Source organism: Marmota marmota, unplaced genomic scaffold (assembly GCF_001458135.2).
Source record: "Marmota marmota marmota unplaced genomic scaffold, marMar, whole genome shotgun sequence".
NCBI classification, from domain to species: Eukaryota; Metazoa; Chordata; class Mammalia; order Rodentia; family Sciuridae; genus Marmota; species Marmota marmota.
Window position 1 is genome coordinate 35,401,811 of NW_026000174.1, and position 23,606 is coordinate 35,425,416.

The 23,606-nt window shown below is 35.9% G+C and overlaps 2 pseudogenes; both read right to left on the minus strand.

Moving 5' to 3' along the window:
* Positions 1-20,096: 20,096 nt before the first annotated feature.
* Positions 20,097-20,779, minus strand: LOC125610348 (annotated as a pseudogene).
* A 490-nt stretch (positions 20,780-21,269) lies between these two features.
* On the minus strand, positions 21,270-23,354 carry LOC107158420 (annotated as a pseudogene).
* Between the last annotated feature and the right edge of the window lie 252 nt (positions 23,355-23,606).

The window sequence follows — 23,606 nt, forward strand, 5'->3', positions numbered from 1 at the left end:
GGTTAATAGTCATGTCACTGGACTCAACAGGCCTTGTTGTAGATCCTAGTTGTGTTACTGATAACTTATTGCATCCATGGGCCCTCCAAATCTGTTTCCTTGTTTCTAAATTGGTAGAAATTGGTAGAGTATTGTGGTATGGTTACATGACACAACACCAAAAAACTAGATACTGAAGACTCTCAATGCTTTGGTGCAGTTATTATTGTTATCACAATTGGGTTTAGCATCAACCCAGTTCAATTTGAGTAGCAGGGCATTTAGCATCAGGGTCCTGGGAACTCTAGGACCTTTATAACAAAAACCCTATTAACTCCAAATTACCTCATTCACTTCTGCAATAACACCTGTTAATAACATTAGCATAACTAAGAAGCTCCAAGAAACAGTTATTGGGATGTGTATATAGAACACAATCCACAATGGGCTAGTTGAGCTCTCAGGTTTCTTGCTTCTGCATTTTTCTCTTGTTAGAATTAAAAAGTAGAGTCACAATTGTGAGCGATGTAAAATATTAAAAATCAAATAAATCTAATTTTTTTGATTATCTGTCACTCAGAAATACTGTATATTTGGAAAGCTGAGAAGTTACACTCCTACACTTTAAGCACCCAGCAGAAACATGCAGACAGACACCTGTGCACCATGGAGGCAATTTGATGGGAATGTCATAGTCAGGAACTATCATTGATGATCATTCAGCAAGACATATTTTTAGTTTCAAGTGTGACAACTATTGAAGACTTCCTACTTCCAGAAAATGAGTAGAAGATTGAAGTGTTCCACAGTTTGCACAGAATAGCTAATTGCACTGAATTCAAATCAATGCCAGGCACAGGGAATGGAATTCTTAATACAAAAATTTTGCACTCTGATTATTTATCGCATACCTGTCTGGCATAGGTATGCTATAAATAATCAGTCTTATATTACCTTTTGAGTTTATAGGGTGTTATGATTTGGATCTGGAATGTCCCACAAATGTTCATGTGTTGAAGGTTTGGTGCCTTCTGCAGCAATGTCCAGAGGTGCACTTTCAGGAAATGGTAAGATCATGAGGACTCTGACCTCATCAGTGGACTAACCACTGATGGTGGACTGATTTGAATGGATTATTGGGTGGTGGTGTAAGAGATGGGACCTACTCTCAGAGAGTGAGTCCTCCAGGGGTTCATCCTTGGGAACTCTAACTTGTTCCTGGCTCCTTTCTCCTCCACTTTCCTGGCCCCCATCAGATTAGCAGCTGTGCTCCACTTTGCCCTCTACTATGATGTACTGCTTCACCTCTGGCCCAAAATACTTGAAGCCACTGTGTATTGATCAAAACCTTTGAAATCATGAACAAAAATAAATCTCTTATTCTTTAAGTTACGTTTTTCTCAAGTATTTTGTCACAGCAACATAAAGTTGTGTAATGTATATGTGAAATAATTGTTAGAAGTGTCCAATAAATAGTGATCAAGTAAAAAGAAAACAGAAATTTTGGGAGACAAGCAAACTAAGAGTAACTAAAACCTGGCTAAACTGCTTATTTTAAAAATTCACTTGATTGGTTTGTTTTTCTGAACCTGTTTATTATATATGCAACAATACCCAATAAGCAATGTTGTGGGGTTGAAAAAATAGGGTATAGCCACTAAGTTGAAAATTCATACATAGATGTATGTTTTCTTCTCATTCTTATTAATTTATGATATGTCCTAGGTTTCAGAGTGTGTTCATTTGTGTGTATACATATTTATCTAGGCACAAACATATGTATGCATACAGATATACATATATCTGCATGTGTTTTCTGCATGTGTTTTACTTTGGAGATTAGAGGATGGTTACATATTAGCTTTCCAAAACATCCTCAGATCTCTTTAATACTGAAAGTTTCAACGGATGTTAGAATTTTGTGTCCAGAGAAAGCATATTAGATTGAAACATGAAATTTCTGGGTATAAGAAATACTTTTAAAAAATACTTTAAAAAGTAGAAGGTGGGTAGTTTAATTTAGTTTGATTGATTCCGTCTCCTAGGCTTTTTTTATTTGTGGTTTCTGAAAACTGTTATGTGGGTTGGGAACAAGCACTGGATAGAAGAATGGGCAAGGTCTAAATAGAATAGAACAAAGAAATTCATCTAGGAAAACATTTGTGCCATACCAACAGCAAAACCAGTCATCAAGTCTGTCTATTTCCAGCACATCTGTTTCTCTTAGTGACATAGGTCTGCCCTCCCTAGTAAGTTAATATATGCAAATTCTAAAGGAGAAAATGACTTGATAGTTATCTGTAGCTTCTTTAATTATTTTTACTCATTATAATGCAATTGTACTCAGCTCTCAGAGTACTTGATAAGACACTGTAAAGTCACTAAACTCTTGTTCTTCATGAATAATCTTTCTATTCCCAGGGAAGGCATTTTATAGAGCGAGACTCACTACAATCCACCACCTCATTCCAATCAAATTGTTCACTGCAATTTCAAGCTGCATAAGGTATGCTCCAGCATCAAAGTAGGGCTATTTACTGATCCTCTTATGCTCCCATTAGAATAACACACAGAAAATTATTTGGAGCATAACATGAATTCCCTAAAGTATAAAGTGCAAATGATGAGACGACTTAGAGACAAGTGCTGACACTTGTAGCTAGGAGGAAATCTAACAGAAGACTGAGAAATATCAAGTTGAGAACTTACTCTATTATAATGGATATGTCAAAAGATTTCGTCTCAGGAACTTCAGTGTCAGAACTGTTCTGTCAGTTGCCAGTTACAGACTTTGAACAATTTACTTTAATCCATTGTACTTTAGTTTCCTTATCTATAAAATGGATCCACTGTACATCATGAATGGGTATATTGTGAGCCACAAATTTGGTATAATGCATAAAATTTTTTTAAATAGTAAAGTAGTCCAAAAGCTTGTTTCATTATAAGTAGCTATTGTGTATGAAATACTTTGAGCTGCATTAGATATAAGTACATCAAAAACAAAAGAAATTTGAAGCCAGGGTTGGTGGTGCATGCCTGTAATTCCAGGTGTAGCAGGAGAATCACAAATTAAAAGCCAGCCTCAGCAACTTAGCAAGGACTTAAGCAACTTAGTAAGACCCTACCTCTAAATAAAAAGCAAAAACGACTGGTGATGTGGCTTAGTGGTAAAGCCCATCTGGGTTTAATCTTTAGTTTTTTTTTTTTTAAAGCAAATAAACAAAAAAGGGGGGGGACAATAAATAACTCTATATAACATAAAAATTAGAAAAAATGAACTTCAATCAGAGTTTTCTAAATAGTTGACCAGAAATAACATTTATGTGGCTATTAATGGAAATACTATGAAATGGTTTGACCAGAATATTTTAAAATTATTATTTTAGACAAATAAAAGAAACAGAGTTTAAGGAAGTTATTATGAGCATAAAGAAGGGTATGTATAAGACCTAAATTTGCATTTAATATTCCAGAAGGTCAATGCATAATATATATGTTATGGTTTGGATGCAAGGTAGCACTTAAAAGAAGTTATGTTAAACAATGTAGAAATGTTCAGAGGTGAAATGATTAGATTATATTTATTATAATCTTAATTGTATTATTAGTGGATTGATACTTTTTATGGATTAATAATTTGAATGGATTTGACCTGTCATTGCGGGCAGGTAGGGCAAGGCTAGAGGAAGTAGGTCATTGGAGGTAGTGCCTTAGGAATTATACATTTTGTTCTTAACCCCTTATGCTCTTTCTCTGCTTCCCAGCTACCATGAGCAGAGAAGCTTTCCTCCATCATGCCCCTCTGCTTTGATGATCTGCCTCACTGAGGGCCCACAACAATAATGTTGGTCAATGATGTATGAAGACCTCAGAGTCTCTGAGACCTAGTAAACGTTTCCCCCTCTAAGTTGTCCTTGTCAGGTACTTTGGTCACAGTGATGAAAAGTAAAATGTGTACAATTTATAAGTAACTGGGATAAGCATATCATATAGAAATATAGAAATAAATAGGAAGAACAAAAAATTACTTGAAACTTTCTGATTGCATGTGGTAGAGAGTATGGTTGGATATGGTGAGCCAAGAAATTACTATTATCCATTCTAACCCTTTTTTCTTTGTTTGTTTTGAACTGTGGTATAAACAAGAAGTAAGATCTACCCTCTTACTAAATTTTTAACTGTACAATATGTTGTTGTTTGTTATAAGTACAATGTTGTATAACAGATTTTTACAATTTATTCTTCTTCCATAACTAAAAATGTATGCCTGGTAATTGAAAACTTCCCATTTTCCTTTTCCCTAGTCATTCCACTTTCGAACATCAGAGTGTTCACTATTTTAGATACTTCACTGTTATAGGGCAAAATGAAATGCAATGGTCTGAAAGCATTCCCTAAAGTTTTTATATTAAAATCTTTTCCCAAATGTGATATAGTATTATTTGGTGGATCCTTTGGAAAGCAATGAGGTCATGAGAGTAGAGAAGGCGGGAATGCAATTATTACTACTTTCATAAGAAAATATTCAAAGTACCTCTCTGTCTTTCTATTTCTCTTCTTTCTCTCTGCCCCCCATCTTGCTCTATACACAGTGCAAGGATATGCAAAATCATCCATTTGCACACACCAGGAATCTGGAAGATACTATATTACACTAAGTGAAATAAGCCAATCATATGAAAATTGCATGATTCTGCCTTTATGTGTTACTTAAAATAGCCAAATTTATAGAAGCAAAAGCAGAGAATTCAATAGTGGTTGTCAGAGTCTGGAGTGATGAGTAGATTTCTGGAAAGCATACCATTTCAATTATACTAAATTAATGCATTCTAGATATTGGTTGTACAACATTGGCCCTATAGTCAATAATTTTGGATTTTACCCTTACATATTTGTTAAGAATAGAGATGCTTTGTTATGTTACTACAAATTAATAAATAAATGCAAACTAACAAATAAATGATGACTTGCAAGAAAATCTAGGGAAGTGTCGGGTGTGTCTGTTTCCTTGGCTGTGGTGATGGTATGCATATGTTGAAATGCACTGAATTGTATACATTTAATATGTTGTGTCCTTTATGTACCAATTACACTTCAATAAAGCAGTTAAACATAAATTACAATTCTAAAACATGCTACATAAAAAAGATACTCTAATTCATTCCATGGTATTTTGTCTAACATTACTAAATCAAGCCAAAAAAATACAATAAGTGCTCAATTTTAGCTTCTATTTTCTGTCTGTTTACTTAATACAACTCTTCAACAATCCTCTAAATCATACTTCCTTGTGATTACACAGAAGTATAGAAAATGGAGTTCTTGAATAATAACAAAGGGATTTCAGTGATTAGTTCTTTCAATTGTCATCTAAAGCATCAAGAATCTATGTTGAAATTATATTCATTGAATTCTATTGAAGTTTGTTTAATTCCTTAAATAATTTTTAAGTCACATTTTTTTGAAATAAAGCTAAAATCTAGCATTAGTAAGATATAAAAGTCTTCAAACATAATGCTTTCATTTGATACTTTTTGTTGGTATTATAAATAGGATTTTTTTAAAAAATCATTTATTCATGAACACATGTTTATATGTATATTTTGTTAGCTACTTACTATTTTATTGTTTAGTGATCCTAATAATTCTTAAAGTTTTTCCTTTATGCTGAAAATCTGGACTGTCTTTTACATATAAAATCAACGTTTTTTATAATTTATCCCCCACAAAAATAATAATGTGAAAACATTTGTACACAGGTGTTTATTACAATATTGTACAATGGTATACAGGTGATTATTACAATATTGTACAGTGGTAAAGCAATTAAGAGCCACAAGTGGTGGTGCACACCTATAATCCCAACAACTCAGGAGGCTGAGGCAGGAGGATCAAAAGTTTGAGATGAGCCTCGGCAACATTACAAGATCCTAGATAACTTAGCAAGATTCTGTTTCAAAATTTAAAAAATAAAAAAAAAATAAATAAAAAGGACTGGTTATTTTAGGCAGCTTTTTCGCTGCTCTTACTAAAGAACAGAGCAAGTGTAGAGGAGGAAGAGTTTATTACAGAGGACTTAGTCCCTAGAAGGCCGTCTCCATTCCTCAGGGCACTGAGATGAGGCAGAATATCTTGGTGGAATACCATGCAGAGGGAAGTGACTCCATGATGATCAACAAGCAGAGACAAAGATCTCCACTTGCCAGATGCAAATATATACCCTAAAGCCTTGGCCTGGATGTCCCACCTTCTCCAGCCACACCCCACCTGTCTTGTCATCACTTAATTAATCCCATCAAGTGGCTAATTCACTGATTGGGTTAAGGCCCTCATAACTCAATCATTTCTTCTCTGAACTTTCTGGTATAGTCTCACATGTGAGCTTTTGGGGAACACCTCACATCCAAATCATAACTTTTTGTCCTTTGCCCCCTAAAGCTCACATTGACCTGACAATGCAAAATACATTTAATCCATTTCCAAGACTCCCCGTATTCTCAACAGTTCTGAGATTGCTCGAAGTTTATGTTCAAAGTCTTCTCTGAGGCTCAAGGCAATCTCTCATTGTGAGCTCTTGTAAAATTAAAAACAATTCACAAGTACCCAAATACTTAATAGTACAGATTAAACATTTCCATTCACAAAATTAGGGGCATAGAAAGAAGGGATAGGACCAAAGCAAGATTGAAATCCAGCTGGGCCCACAAGTCCTGTAGTTCTGGAGCACATGGCTTGATGACCACTCCAAAGGGCTTGTGTAGTTCTGCCCCTGTGGTCTTGTAGGTTGAGGCCCCAGTGGCCTTTCTGTTGGCTTGTCTCTGCAAGATTCATGCAGCTTTGATAGGATGATGTCCCACATTCTTGGTTTTCCTTAATCTTGGAGGTCTCTACTGTAACTTCAGCTTCCTCCTTCCATCCTCACATTGCCTTCTCAGGGGGTGCCTGGAGGGACTCTGACCCTGCTACACTTTGCCTGGCATCCTGCTTCTTCTTTTGAAATCTTGGCAGAAGCCTCCTTGACCGCCCCCCCCCCCACAACTCCAAAATCCTGTATTTTTGCAGAACCAGCACCATGGATTGACATCATCATATGCCACCATCTGGAGCACAGCCTCCTGAGACCCCTGGCTGCAGCAAACTCTGAGAGCCTGTGTAGCTGAGCCTGTTGAAAAAAACTTCCTAGGACCCCTTGTGCAAGAAGGGAACCCCACTGGTCTCTTCCTAGAGAACTTTCACTTTTACTCCCTTAAGCTTGAGATGGGTATGGTCTTGCCAGTTCCTGAGATGCCCTCGGGCCATCTTTCTTATAGTTTCTAGGCAAAGTCTTTAGCATTTCTTTAGTGGCAGTAAGTAAGGTCTTTAAAAACTCCAATTTCCTTAGCCTCAGTTTGCTCCTGCCTTTCAATATCAAGTTTTTTAAATCTTTCTGCTCTGCTTTCTAATCCTAAATTTTACAATAAATTTGGCTAAAAGCAACCAGTAATATTCATGGCACTTCCTGAATTCTATGATGCCTAGAAATTTCTTCTGCCAGATTAAAATTTGTCTCATAGAAAGTCTCCAGACAGGGGCAAAATGCAGACAAACTCTCATCCAGAATATAACATGAATGACCTCTACTCCAAATTCAAATATAGTCTTCCTACTCCCTAAACTCTGTTGAGCCATGTGTTAGTTGTACAGAGTTCTATTGACATTCTGGTCTTCTAAGCTCCCCCCAGAATCAGACATTAAGCTCCACTTACACCAACCTAAAGCATTTCCAGCTTTTCACTGCTGCACATCTCAAAATTTCTCCAACAAATTTCAAAAATCCCCAATACCTTCTGAACCACATGATCAGGTTAGTCACAGCAACAACATCACTTCTGGAAACCAATTTCTGTTAATTTTTTATTATTATCTTAATTTATTTATTTTAATTAGGTATATTTGACAGCAGAATGCATTTTGATTTATTGTACACAATTGCAGCACAACTTTTCATTTCTCTGGTGGTACTTGATGTAGTGTTGCATCATATATGTACCTAAGGTAATGATGTCCATCTCATTCCACCATCTTTCCTATCCCCATGCCCCCTCCCTACCCTTTTCTCCCCTTTGCCTCATCAAAGTTCCTCCATTTTTCCCATGCTCCCACATTATGGATCAGCATCCACTTATCAGAGAGAACATTCGCTCTTTGGATTTTGGGGATTGGCTTACTTTGCTTAGCATGATATTCTCGAACTCCTTCCATTTACCTACAAATGCCATCATTTTATTCTCTTTAAAAGCTGAGCAATATCTCATTGTTTATATATACCAAGTTTCTTTATCCATTCATCTGTTGAAATATAAACAGTAATGTGGCTGTGTTACTATAGTACCAATTTCTATTTTAGTCATCTTTTTCCTTGCTGCAACTAAAAGACTCAAACAGAACAATTGTTAGAAGAAGAGCTTATTTGAGGACTCAGTTCCAGGAATCTTAATCCATAGAATGCTGGCTCTATTCTGTGGGGCTCACAGTGAAGCTGAACATCATGGCGAAAGAGTATGGCAGAGGGAAGTGGCTCACATGATTATCAGGAAGCAGAGAGGTTGATCTCTGCTTGACAGATACAAACATATACTCCAAAGCCATGCCTCTGATGCCCAACTCCCTGTATCCATATGCCACCTACCTTCAGTTACCACTCAATTATTACCATCAGGTGATTAATTCACTGAGTGGATTAAGGTTCTGGTAACCCAATCATTTCTTCTCTGAACCTTCTTGTGTTGTCTCACACATGAGTTTTGGGGGATACCTCACATCCAAACCATAACACCTGGGATCATTTTGCATTAAAAAAAATAGCAACAGCTCAAATAATACACATCTGTTAAGATTAGCTATATTTATTAAACAAATGACAGTTTTGTATGTACTGATTTATGTGCCCATAATAATATTAATGTGAGAAATCTTGCTATGAAATGTAATTATTACATACTCAATTTTTTCTTGTCAAATTATTTTGTACTTGCTCTTTAGAAATATGCTGTATCCTATCACACACTTCTTGCTCATAATTCATTTTTACGGAGAATAAATGGTTTAAATCTTTGATTGCAGAGTATTATAATAGTCTTTAAAAGTTTGAAAATATGGGCTGGGGATGTGGCTCAAGTGGTAATGTGCTCGCCTGGCAGGCGCAGGGCGCTGAGTTCGATCCTCAGCACCACATAAAAATAAAATAAAGATGTTGTGTCCACCAAAAACTGAAAAATAAATATTTAAAAATTCTCTCTCTCTCTCTCTTCTCTCTCTCTAAAAAAGTTTGAAAATATTAGTTTATACAAACTCTTAGTTGGGAATTTTATTGGTATATCAGTCATATATTCAACTTCCTAATTAAAAAACGTATCCTTTTGATTCTTAGAATGTATGTTGCATCTCTGCATTCAGACAGTTTAAAAGTTCAGTTCTTCTTAGATTGAAACTCAATTGAATGGAAAGATCCTACTTTCTCCTTTCTAAAGAATATCACCTCAAGCAATTTGATAGTACTTAGACCATAACTAAAACTCATACATTCAGAGATATATTGACCCTCTAGTAAGCAATTCATTTAATGGCTGTGGGATGAAAAGCTCTTGCTTTGGATAGGTAATGTTTTGTCAAAGACCTCAAAGAATCACAGACAGCAGCTAGAGTCTCCTAGAAGTCCTCTAAGAAGAATTACATCTACCATCAGCTTGTAGATGACTCCACAAGACTGGGATATTTTATTCCTGAAATAAACAAAGTTGATAATCAATGTTATTTTTAACATATTTACTAAAGTAAACTATGGAAGTAGTATTTTTTAATCCAATTCAATATTCTCTAAAGTGTCTAAGGAGGAACTGCTGATTAGATCTTTTATTATCACCTAAGATGCATTTCTAAAAAAAAAAAAAATATTTCAACATGCAGGAAAGTCCTTAGATAAACTGCTTTCAAAAACAATAATAGAAATATTGGCCTTAATAACTGAAAACCAATAGGCTTTTCACAGTTCATTTACTTAAAGTTGTAAAATGTTATTTTGTAATGAGATTGTAATAGTAATAGTAGATTTCCATTGCTCTAATTGTTTAGATAAATCTGTGCTGGGGTACAATTATGGAGAACTGAACATGTTTTCAATGTAAATACAGATCTGTATTTTTAAATGACGATTTCATCTTCCACTCTCACTTTGCAAAATCAATGTAATCAGGAAAGACAAGTTAATAATAAGCAATATCATTCCAAAGTAACTTAACTACAAAACAGATTTTGCTAAATAGGAACTCCAAACATATTTTTTATATAATTTTCTCCTGTCAGGAATGGCTAAGGTGTAACATCCACAACATTTTTGAGTCTTTTAGAAAACAAATCACTTGGGTTTTGTGGGTCAATGAAGATGTGTAATTTCTCTAAAATTAAAACCTGAAAAAAAAAACTTTGTTCTCCAAGGATGAATTATATTATAAGAATGAGGAAAGAGAAACTTCCCATTTGTAAGAAAAAAAAAATAGCTCTTTTCTTCCACAAAGCATCAGCAGGTCACATATTACTAGGAAGTGACAAGGAGAGCCTCAGTTTGTCTCTCAGATATTCAAGTGACAGAGATAATAGAACTATTCTTTTCATATTTTACTTCAATATATGTTCAAGTATGTTGCTTTACTAGAATTTTTCATAGAAAAGGAATATTGAAATAACAAAGACTTAGGACTACATTCATGATGTTCTTGTGGCAGCATTAAAAGTGTAGTGTGAAAGTTTTCATAAAAAGGAAATGAGCAATTTAAGGCTTATTACATACTGGTTAACCTGTAATAAAAGCTAGTAATATTAATTTCTTAAGATGTGCAAAGTGCATTACTTATCTCATTTAATCCTTGTAACTGCTTTTTAACATAGGTAATATCTATTTTAGTAGTAATGAATTGAGACTCAGGCTGTATGGATGGAAAGGGATAAAGCTGAGATTTGAGCACAAACATTTTGATTCTTAAGTCATTTCTCCCAATCAGTTCACTGTGTTGCATCTCCCATAAAAGAGAATTCAGATAGATGCCACATTTTATGAAACCCAGATGCATAAAATAGAATTATGATTTTAGAGAACTAAAATAACTCTACATATCTGGAGCAAAGGGTCAGATGAAGGGATACAGACCAGACCCATGGGGCCATATTATATAAGCTAGGAGCATCAGCAATGAATGCAGAATTACACGGAAGGCATACAGATCAGATGCGTGACACAAAAGCCCAGGTCACTCAATGATAACTGCCTGGAGGAAATCACAAGTGGTGAGGATAGAGACAAACAGTGAGCCGAAAAATGTTATGAAAGAAGAGTGCACAGGATTTTGGAATGCATTGCATGTTTTGAATGACTCCTAGGTTTATAACTCGAGCAACACACAAGTTCGAGCTCAAGGGAGAAAGTTACTTTCACAGAAGTAGTCTTTGTGCCTTTGAGGGTTTCTGTGGCATCACTGGGTAATGTAATGTGCCTATTGAATACTTAACAAATCCTTATCATCAGAGACTTCTCTGAGAGAAGCATACCATTCTCCTTGTGCAATCATAGATTATTTGGCTCCATATTCCAAATAAGAAAAAAATTTCCTTTTATCCAGTCAATGAAAGCATATAGGGAAAAATCTAATGTCATGAATTGCCTATTCATGCTCCAGGCCAAAAAATTCAGTAATGTAGCAACGTGCTTGGAAACATAGCACATTGTGTGTGTGTGTGTGTGTGTGTGTGTGAGAGAGAGAGAGAGAGAGAGAGAGACAGACAGACAGACAGACATTCAAATTGCTTTGCAAAAATGATCTTGCAGATAGTTGCATCAAATCCATGAGGTAGACCAAGCAACTGTTCATTTCTATTTTTAAAAGGCAACATAAGGTTAAGTGACACAATACAGAGCTGGAAACAGAAGTTCCTGGAATCATCTTGGTATATATAAGAGCAACCACCAAATGGCTTCCTGACAGGGTGTAAATTGAAGTTCATTGATACTTGGTACAGCTTGAATTGTTAAAAGTCCTAGTTTGTTGTAAACAATAAGCTTAGAAATGAGAAGGGGAATTAAAGAGCAGGCAAGTTTAACAGTTTAGTTGTATGCCTTTGTAAGCTTCTCTTTGGGTTTGTGCTTTCCTGTAAATAAAAATCTCAAAGTGATATTTACTGTCAAATATATATCCAGGATGTTTGGCCAAAACGTTTACCATGTAAATCTGCTTTTGTATTTTAGACCATACAATATTCTCTCTGTTCTTATAGAATTCTGCAGTGTATTATTAAAATCCAGAGCATCTCATCAATGATGCATATATGCCTTTTAAGTCTTCTTCCCTAAATTCCAGGCCCACATATGCAGCTACTGATATATTTTTGAATGACTGTATATCTTTCAAATAAGTCTATTCAAAATGGAGGGACTGCTATTCTTTTTACTCCAATTTTATTCCTCCTACAGATTTCACCAAATATTTAATTGCAATGCTCTTCTTTCTGTTGCTCAAGTCAAACTCTTGAAGCTGTCTTTATTGCCTCTACTTTTTAAGCTCAGACTCCAAATTTTCTTTGATTTTATTCTACCAGCTACATTTCTAAATCTATTGGTATTCCAACTGCCTCCCCACATCAGTAAATTCTTTTTTTTCTTGCTTTATTTTTTTCTTTCCCAAATTTATTTTTAATGGTGTGTATGAATACACTATCAGTGAAACTCCACATCATGTACAACCACAAGAATGCGATTCTAATTAGAATAAGTTATACTCCATGTATGTATAATATGTCAAAATATACTCTACTGCCACATATATAGAAAAGGAACAAATAAAATGATAAAATAAAAAAAATAATTATACAGAATGGTGGGTTTCATTGTGGTATCATCACCTGTGCCTACTTAAAAATATAATTTAATTAATTTTATTCCCAATACTTCCCCTACACTTAACTCCTCCCTCTCCCTGATCTTCTTCCTCTTCATGAATGATCTCCCTTTTTTATAGTGTCCTTTTTCCCTGTTATTTTTCTTCTTCTAGCTTTCAAATATGTTAGAAAATATTATAATACTTTTTTTCTCTGATTCTGACTTATTTCACTCAAAATTATGGTTTCCAGATATATCCATTTTCTAACAAATGACATAATTTTGTTCTTCTTTGTGACTCAATAAAACTCTTATTTTGTGGATATAATACATTTTACTTATCCATTCTTCTGTTTTCAGACAACTAAACTGATTCCATAACTTGGCTTTTGTGAATTGTGCTGCAATAAATACGGGTATGTGTGTATATCTAAAGTATGCTGACTTTAATACTAATTTATGGTTTTTATTGGTGCATTATATTTATACATGAGTGAAATTTATTGTTTAGATTTATGCTTAGGTATTTTATTTTGAGGGACACTTTTATGAATGGGATTTTTTTCTAATTTCTTTCTCAACAGGTTCATAATTGATGTGCAGAAGAGCTATTTTTTTTTACATTAATCTGTCCTGTTACCTTGCAGAATTGGTTCATCAACTCTGGAAGTCTCTACTTTACAAATACCTGCTTTCCAATTAAACTCGTACTCCTGCATACTTTGTCCTAGTTCTCTATTTTATTTTTGTCCTTAATTGTTATTCCAACTTGTGATCCTTTTGTGAGAAAATCATAGTGTACAAAATAAGATGATTACAATGACACTAACAGGTATAATTTTATGTGATGAGTGCATTTATGTGGCCTATCACTGACTAAAGCTTTGGTATGAATCCCATCTCTTTGATTTTCTTATTTGATTTATTGTAAATTAGAAAAAAATGTAAGAATTCTCAGGTAAGGTATATAATCCAATTGGTTAATACTGGCATAAAGTAATCCTTGAATAATGATTGACAAAGTGAAAAGATATTCATTTTATACTTAATATACTAACCAAAAAATTTGCAAAATATATTAATTAGATTTTAAGAAACCTTGTTACAAAAAATTGCTTTCTGTCATGATATTGACTTGTGAAAAAATCTATTTTATCTATTGAATTGAAAATATGGACTTGAAATTATTCAATATTCATTTTTGTTAACTTTTAGAAGAACCTGGTAACTTTTTTTTTCAGTGCCATTTGATTTTCTCCTATGACTACTTGTCAACTTATAAATATCATTCCCAAATTTTTAAATCTTAAAAGTAAGTGGCTACTGGTTGGTTTAGCTAAACAGTGGAGGACAACTAACAATTGCACAGAGATTAATCACTTTGTGATCAGTTGCACCACTGTGCATAAATGGAGGTTAAACATTTACATTCAGTAGATAAGGGGAGACAATCTCTGGGCTCTTTTATATCTAAGCATCATGCAAAGATGATTGTGTAGTCATTATCTACAATTTTTTTTTTTTTTAAATTTGGGTCAAGTTCTTGTTTTTCACATTAGTCATTGCAATTCCTTCTTTTACCATTTTGTATTGGTGCATTGTAGTTGTACATAATGTGGAATTTTTTGTCAGATACTAGTACTTGCACAAAATATAACATAATTTGGTCACTATCACTCCTCAGCACATACCATTCTCTTTCTTCTTTCCCCTCCCTATTACTTTTCCCTATTCTACTATCTCCCTTTGCTTTTTTTGGAATATTTTCCCTATCTTACTTTTCTCTAGTTTCCACATATGAGAGAAAATATGCCTTTTAAAGTATGTCTCCCTGGAACAAAGTAAACTATTTTTCATTGAACAAAATCTTGCACCTTATCTCTATTCATGAAAAGTTTAAAAAAGGAAAGAAAAAAAGAACAATGATAGCATTGCCATTATTCCTACATGAACAATAACTGACATTTTTAAGCAAAATTTTTTATAAGCTAGTGAGTATACTCAAACCTCTTATTATTTACTTCTTTACTACTTAAAAATTGATGGGGTTAAATGAAATAGCTCAAATTATATTGTGATATTATGTGCATGTACAAATAGATGACAATGAAGCCTCATTATTTTGTCTAATTATAATGTACAAATACAAACTTAAAAATCAAATAAAAATAAAATGGAAAATAAAAATCCTGGATCTTAAGCTACTTCTACAAATAAAACAAAATAAAAATAACAACAACAACAACAAAAAACCCACGTGTGCTGAAAGCAAAGGGAAATAATTTGCACTAAAGTACACAATGAAGTGTGGAGAAGGAGGAAAAGATGTTCTTGGAATCTGGTGGGAGCAAGTTTAGGTCAGAGTCTGCGAAAGGAATAAGATGCTGAAATGAAAACTTGTCAGAATTTTTCTAGTCTTTTTCTACCACCATGTACTTGTGGAGTAAGGTTTGCCTATCCTCATTTTATAGAAAAATCAACTACATTACTTATGCAAGAAAATAAGAAAATATGTATTTTATGTGTGTGAATGTGCATACATATGTGTACACACACATAATAAAAATGCATATATAAATGCATGCGTGCCTGAATGCATGTGTATGTATGTAGCAATGTGTGTATATGTTAAATAAATAAAATTAAAATAAATCAATAAAAAGAAATGAAATCTTTCTTGGCAAAAAAAACAGAAAAAAAATAGATTTATTACCTTTAATATTGTCAAGACTATAAGCAACAGCTGAAATTTGAACTTAGTGTTGGTAACTAAGATGTATGTCCTTAGTTGTTCAGCAAATGAAGATTTTCAACTTCCTACTGAATTGTGGAGAGAAATAGTGGGAGAAAAAAAAAACTCACTTGTTAAATACTGTTGAATTCCAAGCCAATGTATGAACCAAGCAGATTAATATTTGAAATGCCTATTCTACAGTAATTCTAAATAAGAACTTCAAATTATCTCAGGTTTATCAAATATGAATTTTACCTTATAATTCCTATCACTGTAGAGGAGAATTTAATAGTAGAATTGAAAGTCTGGACTGGGAGTTTGAGTTCTCATTCTGCCATTTACATAGTAGCTGTTCCTGGAGGAGAAAAAAAGCTTATTAAACTTTGGTGATCTCAATTTTATCAAATAAGTAATGATACCATATACAAGTTTATAGTTATTGTGAGCACTGCTTCATTAGAAATCAAGCAGAGTTTAGGAACGTAATTTAGTGGTAGAGCATGTACCCAGCCTTGAGTTCCATCCTCAGCACCAACATAAATAAACAGATGAAAGTCAAGTAGACTACACCACTAATCATAAGAACTATGAGAGCACATGGTAATATTTTAGTGACTTTCTAGTGAATATGAGACATACAGACTTCCTCTGGTGATATTGCTATACTTTTAGATAATACCAATGTGGATCTAATTTAACTACTTTTAATATTTGCCAAATGTATTAGACTGTGATTCCTAAAATATGTTAAATGGCATTATTAGTTCTACAATGTATACTAACCTAAACAGTTTAAATATTTAAACATAATATTCACATTTTAAAGCTATATATTCATATCCATAGCCTAAATATGTACATTTATATTTATATCCTAAAGTATCCAAGATATCAGGAAATAAAGAAGCCAATTTATGTTTGATTATTTAAACTTCCCTCCAAAATGTTTTTACCCTGGGATCCTTTTCTACGAAAAACACTACTAACACAGTGTAGTTGACCCTATTGATGTCCCACTCATAATCTAACATGATTGCAATTTTACAGTAAGCTCCTCCAAACGCCAGCACCTTTATCTTTTCCCCTTTGTCTCCCTTATGTGTTCCTCCCTCAAGAAGTCTTTGCCTGCTTACCTTGCAGGAATAAGAGCTGGAGATTAATGCCCTTCACTCTCAAAATTTAAAAGAAGCTGACTGACAAATACTCTTAGGTCCTCACAATTCCTGTAATGTGCTAGAGTTTCCCATGAGGAATAACTTCCTGTCACTCACGGTATTAGGTGAATTGAAGAGGTAATCTTTCTTGGCTGCCTTTTTTCCTAGTCTCACTCATCTGCCCCTGGTGTTTCTTTCACATTCTAAACAAACTACTTGTAGTTAAATCCTTGCCTCTGGGGGAAAGAAAACAGGGATACATATTTTGGAAGCTGGTTGCTTCCTGCTCTACTTTCAAATGACCCAAATATCTGATCAATTACTTCTGACAGCCTCTGAATATAAATCTCCAGGTTTTTACATCCCAGATTTTCTCCATTGTGGTACTATACTCTTCACATATTGTAAAAAAGTTACTTTGCTGATATGATTTTTCTGGGCATTTTATTTCTCGCTGCTTTAAATTCTGTCAAAGGAAAAATTGCACTAAAAGAAGTTAGACACAGACAACTTTATTGAAGTCTACTGCAAAAGGGAAGAAAGTCTGAACTTTGCTGAAAGAACTGGGAAGCACTAGGGTGAGTTAGCAAAAAAGTACTGAATGATTTTAGTGAGGTTAGCCAATGGGACCTGGAGAGCACATTGAATTATTGCTGAGTTTGCAATAATTTTTTTCTGTGATTAGATCATCTGTATTTGATATGATTTGTGCCCATTCAAGTTGTGACTCTTACTTTCCCACAAAAATAGTAGATAGGAGCAATCTTTCTTTTGATGATCACATTTGCTTTAAAGGGATGATTCCCAGCAATCAAAAAAAGACATTTTGTTGACTGTAAAACTAACAAGAGGTTGATTTGCATACATTTCAAAGGAGCCGACAATGATTTCCCCAAACTGCAAGTTTCTAAAGCAAATGTGTTGAGAGGAACCTTACTAAAAGTCTTTAAAATGTAGTTGACTTGAGGGTGATACCTCTGGTTGTCAGTGGTGAGTTCTACTTTCTCAGATGTTGAAGTAAACCATTAGAGAAGCATGCCCAGGCAAGCAAGTTTTACTTAAAAAGGGGTAAAACAAACTTCTCCTGGGAGGGAGAAGGGGGCCATAGTTGGTATCCTGGTATCCCAAGAAGTGAGAGTGTTCTGTGTACTTTATCTATCCTAGATTTTCTTTGCTCTTCTGCCTTCTTCCTTCTTACCTCTCCTTCCTGCATATGTGACTTGGTCCAGGAGATGCTCCAGGTGGCAGGGCCAGAAGCAGATGGGCTGGAGGGGCCAAGGTGGAGTGGTCCAGGCAGGAAGGGGGCCCAGAGTGCATCAATCAACAACTTTTACAACTCCCTGCAGGGAGGGACAATTCCTGGGGCAGGTTACCTTCCCAACAGGTTGGAGCATGGACAGGTTATTTTGAGGAAGGTGGAGGAAGGGCTCTAAAGGCAATAACATTTCGATTTCTCAGGGGCGGTCTCCAACTTCCCTGCCCAAATTGGCCTTCATTCTCTAGACCTGCACAGGATCACCTGTCTGCACTGACTGCCTGTCTTTTATTCTGGCTTCAAGGGGAGTGTAAGGATAACTTGGTCAAGTCCAAGACTGGTTAGTGAACATCCAAGGACATGTTTCTCACCTTCCCCTTGTGTAGTGTTGGAAGATTCTGTAAGAGTTGTCCAGATTTATTCCACCATAGTTTTATAACACTGGGACACTAAATATTTTCTTTCTTTTTTATTAAATAATCAAAACTTCTGTTTTACAAAACTATTTACTAGAACAACTAATAAAAAATGTGATATAAAATCCTACATTTAAAACATGGAAAGATAACCAACATCATTATATAATTGAAGAGAAACTTTCTTCCAGAGACAAACATTGATACCATCGGTAATAGGTGATGAGTTCTACTTCTTCACATGTTGAAGTTTGAACATAAGAGAAGCACCCCAAGGAAAGCATATAAAGCAGGATTTATTCAAAAATGGATAACATAGACTTCTCCCAGAAGGGAGAAAGGGCCATAGCTGGTATCCTGGCATCCCAAGAAGTAAGGTTTTCTGCCCTTTTTATATTTCCTAGTCTTGCTTGGTTCTCCTGCCCTCTTCCCCCTATCTTTCTCCTTTCTGCATATTTGACTAGATCCAGGAAAGCTTGGTGGGGTGGCCAAAAGGTGGGAAACAGTTGGGCTGAAGGGGGACAGAGCAGCACAGGACACATTAATTAACAACCTTATGGCTCTGGGTGGAGGGGCAATTCCTGGACAGGTTACCTGGGCAACAGGTTGGAGCAGGGGAAGGTTCTTGATAAGGGTGGAGGAAGGGCTCTGATGGAACTAACATTTCAGTCCCTCAGGGGACAGTCTCCAACTTGCTGACTCACTCAAAATTGGCCTCCTTGATCTGACCTGACTCAATCTAACTATTTATACTGACTGCCTGTCTAATTCTGGCTTCAACATTACACATATCCAGTATAATAAAAAAGGCCTGGACTTTATTTACAAATTACTTAATTAGGAAAGTAATTAAGAGATGTTTTCATTGAAGGAGAAATAAATCTAGCAAAACTAGTATGTGAAAACATAATGCTTTACAAAGCCAAAATACTTAAGATTCAATTCTTGTATACCCAAAATGAGGCACATATTAAACAAAAACGTTGAACATCCATTAGAGTATAAAAATGAGATCTAGGGCTGGGTTTGTGGCTCAGAAGTAGAGTGCTACCCTAGCACTTGCGAGGCCCTGGGTTTGATCCTCAGCACTGCATAAAAATAAATGAATAAAATCAAGGTATTGGGTGCAACTATAACTAAAAATAATACAAATAAATAAATAAATAAAGTAAAAGAAATGGGATCTAGTTGCTCAAACTCTACAAATTCCTAGTTTTTAAATCTACTGTAATCTGTCAATTACTCCCTAAAGTTATTAACAACAGCAGATATTACCACTGGACATATAATGTCATTTATTTCTTCTTTGCTTTTATCACTATAGTACAATACAAAATTTCCAATGCAATGTTTTATGTCCCTGTTTTTAAACTAATTAACACCTTAATAAAATAAAGTTCTAGATGCAAAATTTAAGTCGTGTAAGGCTCAGTAAACAGCAACCAAAAACATAACATTTTTCTCATAAAAGGAATATGAAAGCCAAAGTTTTTTTCTTTTGTGAACTTGCTTCATATTACTCTGTTCTGTCCAATTTTTTTTTCCATTAAGAAAACCCAAAGAGATATAAAACAATTGTTTATTATATTTTGTTTTTAAAGCAAAAACCTTTGAAAATAGGTCTTGAGACCTGTCAAATAAGAACAAACTCTCAAAAATTCACATTTTATTCAAAAAATTTCAAGTGGAGAATTTTCACAGTGTACATTGTACATTTTTCATCCATATACTTTCTACATACCTTTCTCTGCAAGTCATCATCCTCTTCTACCTGCTCTAAAAGCTAAGCCCCAAGCCTCTGATGACATCCACTCTTAAGTCTTTGATTATTTTCCTGATCTTTTCAGAACCTGGCATGATAGCTGAAAGCAGTGGAGTTCTTCTGTCTCCTATGCAACTTCTCCATGAAGTACTAGTGTTTCCTGATATTTCCGTATAAGTTTGAATTCTGACACTGGATTTGATAATGGGAGATCTTCAGAGTTCACTTTAGAGCCCAGTTTAAGGATCTCCTTCATCAATTGTACCAAGTCATTAATTTCATTTGCATGACTTTTCCTTTTCCTGGAATCTCCAATTGACTTACCAGTCGAATTTGTAGAACTTAACTCACCCTCAGACAGGCAATAAATCAATTTCCTTACTTGAGCGATGCTGCAGTCAGGGACAGACTGGCCCTGCCATACTCAGAAAAGTTCTCACTGAAGGTCCTGAACTGGACATCTCCTGGGACTGCTGTAGTCGCCTCCTGTCTCTAACGATTAATGATTGGTTCTTTGCTGACATCATCTCACTGCTCCTTGACCTTGACCTGCTCCCAGACCCAGTGATCATTTTTTTTTTTTTTTGATACTGGGGATTGATTCCAGGGACACTTAACCATTGAGCCACATCCCCGACCCTTTTTTGTATTTTCTTTAGTGACTGAGTTGCTTAGGGCCTCACAAATTTGTTGAGTCTGGCTTTGAATTTGCCATCTTCCTGCCTCAGTCTCCCAAACTGCTGGGATTACTGGCATGCACCACCTTGCCTGACAGTGATCCTTCTTCTTTGTTTTCCAGCATTTTGTTGTACAGATATGATAGCCACTTTTCCAACAGTAGGATGAGAAAGCAAAAGTTAGAGGTACCTGTTGAAATGCAAAGAGATCTCTGCTGCTGGGTGCAATGGCACAGGCCTGTAATCCCAGGGGCTCAGGAGGCTAAGACAGGAGGATTGTGAGTTCAAAGCCAGCCTCAGCAATGGTGAGGCACTAAGCAACTCACTGAGACTCTGTCTCTAAATAAAATACAAAATAGGGCTCAGTGGTCGAGTGCCCCTGAGTTTAATCTCCAATACCAAAAATCTCTGTTTTCTGCCATTGCTGTCAAGACAAAGAAGGTTCAGATACAGATTTGTATGGTTATAAACCAGGGTTGGTTGTGCCCTGTTTTGTATATTACATTCACCATCAAATCCATCCTGGTCCTTTGGCTTTTGGTCTTTGTTTAGGGACAACAACAACTTCACTGGTTCACTGTCAACCTCACGGCTACTATCAGAGGACCATGTGGGAATCAGGTTTTCAGGATGGGCACTGGACTTGGTGTCATCCTGCATACTTTCTCCCTTCACTTGAGAAATGTGGCATTTGCCTTTATGCTCACTACAGGCCTCTAAGTGTCTCAGTTGATTCTGAACTGGGCCGTCATTCATGATGTGCCTTCTTTCTGCAGGTAAGATATCAATATTTACCCTACTTATTGGTGGCTAGTGTCTTAGCAGTATTGCTCATGCCCAGTTTGCCAGTGTAAACTTTCAGAGCAGCAAGTGATTTCAAGGGACCAATGACTATTGGTTTCTCCTGGGACAAATATTTATCTTCACTCATTACATGTCTTGGAACCCTGAGCAGAATGTGGTTGGGAATGGATTACTTCATGATTGAATGCCTTTCTTAAAACCATGGTAGCAATAGGGTTCGATATAGAGCCACCATTTTTAATGCTATTTTTGAATTTGTGGCTTCCAAACACAAGGAGATTTGGCATTTCCTATAAAGCTGCCTCTTGGCATTGGTGGCAGCTTTCCCTCAATAATCCAATAAAGTAAGAATCCATGTTTTTTTTTTTTTTTTGCATTGAAAGCATGCTTCAGGGTGGTTATTTCATAGACACAGCATCCCAAAGCCCAAACATCAGACTTATATTATAGTTGGAGGGTCTGTTTGAGAATAATTCGCATCTCATGCACTAGGTTGTGCCAATGAGGGTGTTTGCCATGTCACACTCAGGTAATTCCTAGATCAGCCACTTTGATGATTTTATTCTTGCTAGAAAGACATTTTGAGCTTTCATATCTCCATGAGGGATGCTTCTCACGTAAATACTGCAAATCCATGGCACTCTGTACACATCATTCTACCATCCGACTCTCACGCAGCAGTTTCCCTTTCTGCTTCTCAAACTTCTAAAACAGATTACCTCCTTTACAGAAGTCTATGGCAATGTAGAGCAGACCATCCCTGACTCCTCTTAAGTGCCAATGTTGGGGTACTTCAATGAGGAAAGAGCTGAGCTTCCTCTTCAGCAGCTCACCACTCTCAGCCAGAGGAGTTTTGCAGGTTCAGTTTTCTGATGACAAACTACCACGGGTATTTCACAGCAGCACCTTCATGTAGCTGCCTCTGCCCATAGGGCCATGTTTCTGGGGCAGATCCACAGGACAAGCAGCGGCAGCAGCAAAGGGCAGCTGGCAGCAGCAGGAGGCAGGGCTTATACCCAGGGCCTGTGGCCGGGTTGGCTCTGAAGGCAGCTGGGCCCACAGCATGCTCCGTGCAGGATCATAGAGGTCCAGTTGACCATGATGCTGCTGCCATAGAGATCCCTCTCAGGACAGTCCTGGGAATGCTCCAGACACTAAACATTTCTAAGTCTCCTTCACAAAAAGCTTGTAATAATCACATCTTCTATGGCATCATCATAAAGATCAAAAGAAATAATGTATCTGTTATGCTGTGGTATTTGCATTTTGTTTTTATGTTCATTGTTCCTGGATCATAACTCCCTTTGAAAGCAAGTCATAAAAGTTAAGTTTCATCTTCCCCAAGGTGGGTCATAGAAATGCCAATATTCCTCCTACCTTAAACTTTACCATAAAGAAATTCCCTGATGTACCTTGCCTGATAGTTGATAATAAGACACCATTTAAGAAGAGATTAATTGTCCTTGAACAGGCCAGCCAAGAAAAACTGAACAATCAGGACTTGCTAGGTGTCACCACCCAGTCTATCTGCATTAGACAGGTGATGAAGTCTACATACAAATACAGAGGAAGAACGTTCAAAGGGCTTCTGGATGGCTGAACAAATGGAGGTTCCTGGACCTGTTGCCCCAGAAAGGGCATGGAAGTTTCTTGCCCCTTCTCCCATACCTCAATGCATGTCTTCTTCTATATCATTTGTCATATATTTATAATAAGCCAGTAAATGTGTTTTCTTGAGGACCGTGAACCACTCAAACGAATTAATTGGACCCAAGATGGAGACATAGAAACTCCAATTCATAGCTGGTCAGTCAGAAGCACAGATGGAACAAGGCGGGGCTGGCAATTGGCATCTGAGGAAGAGGTCAATCTTGGGGACTGATTCTTCATCCTGTAGGATCTGGCACTATCTCTCAGT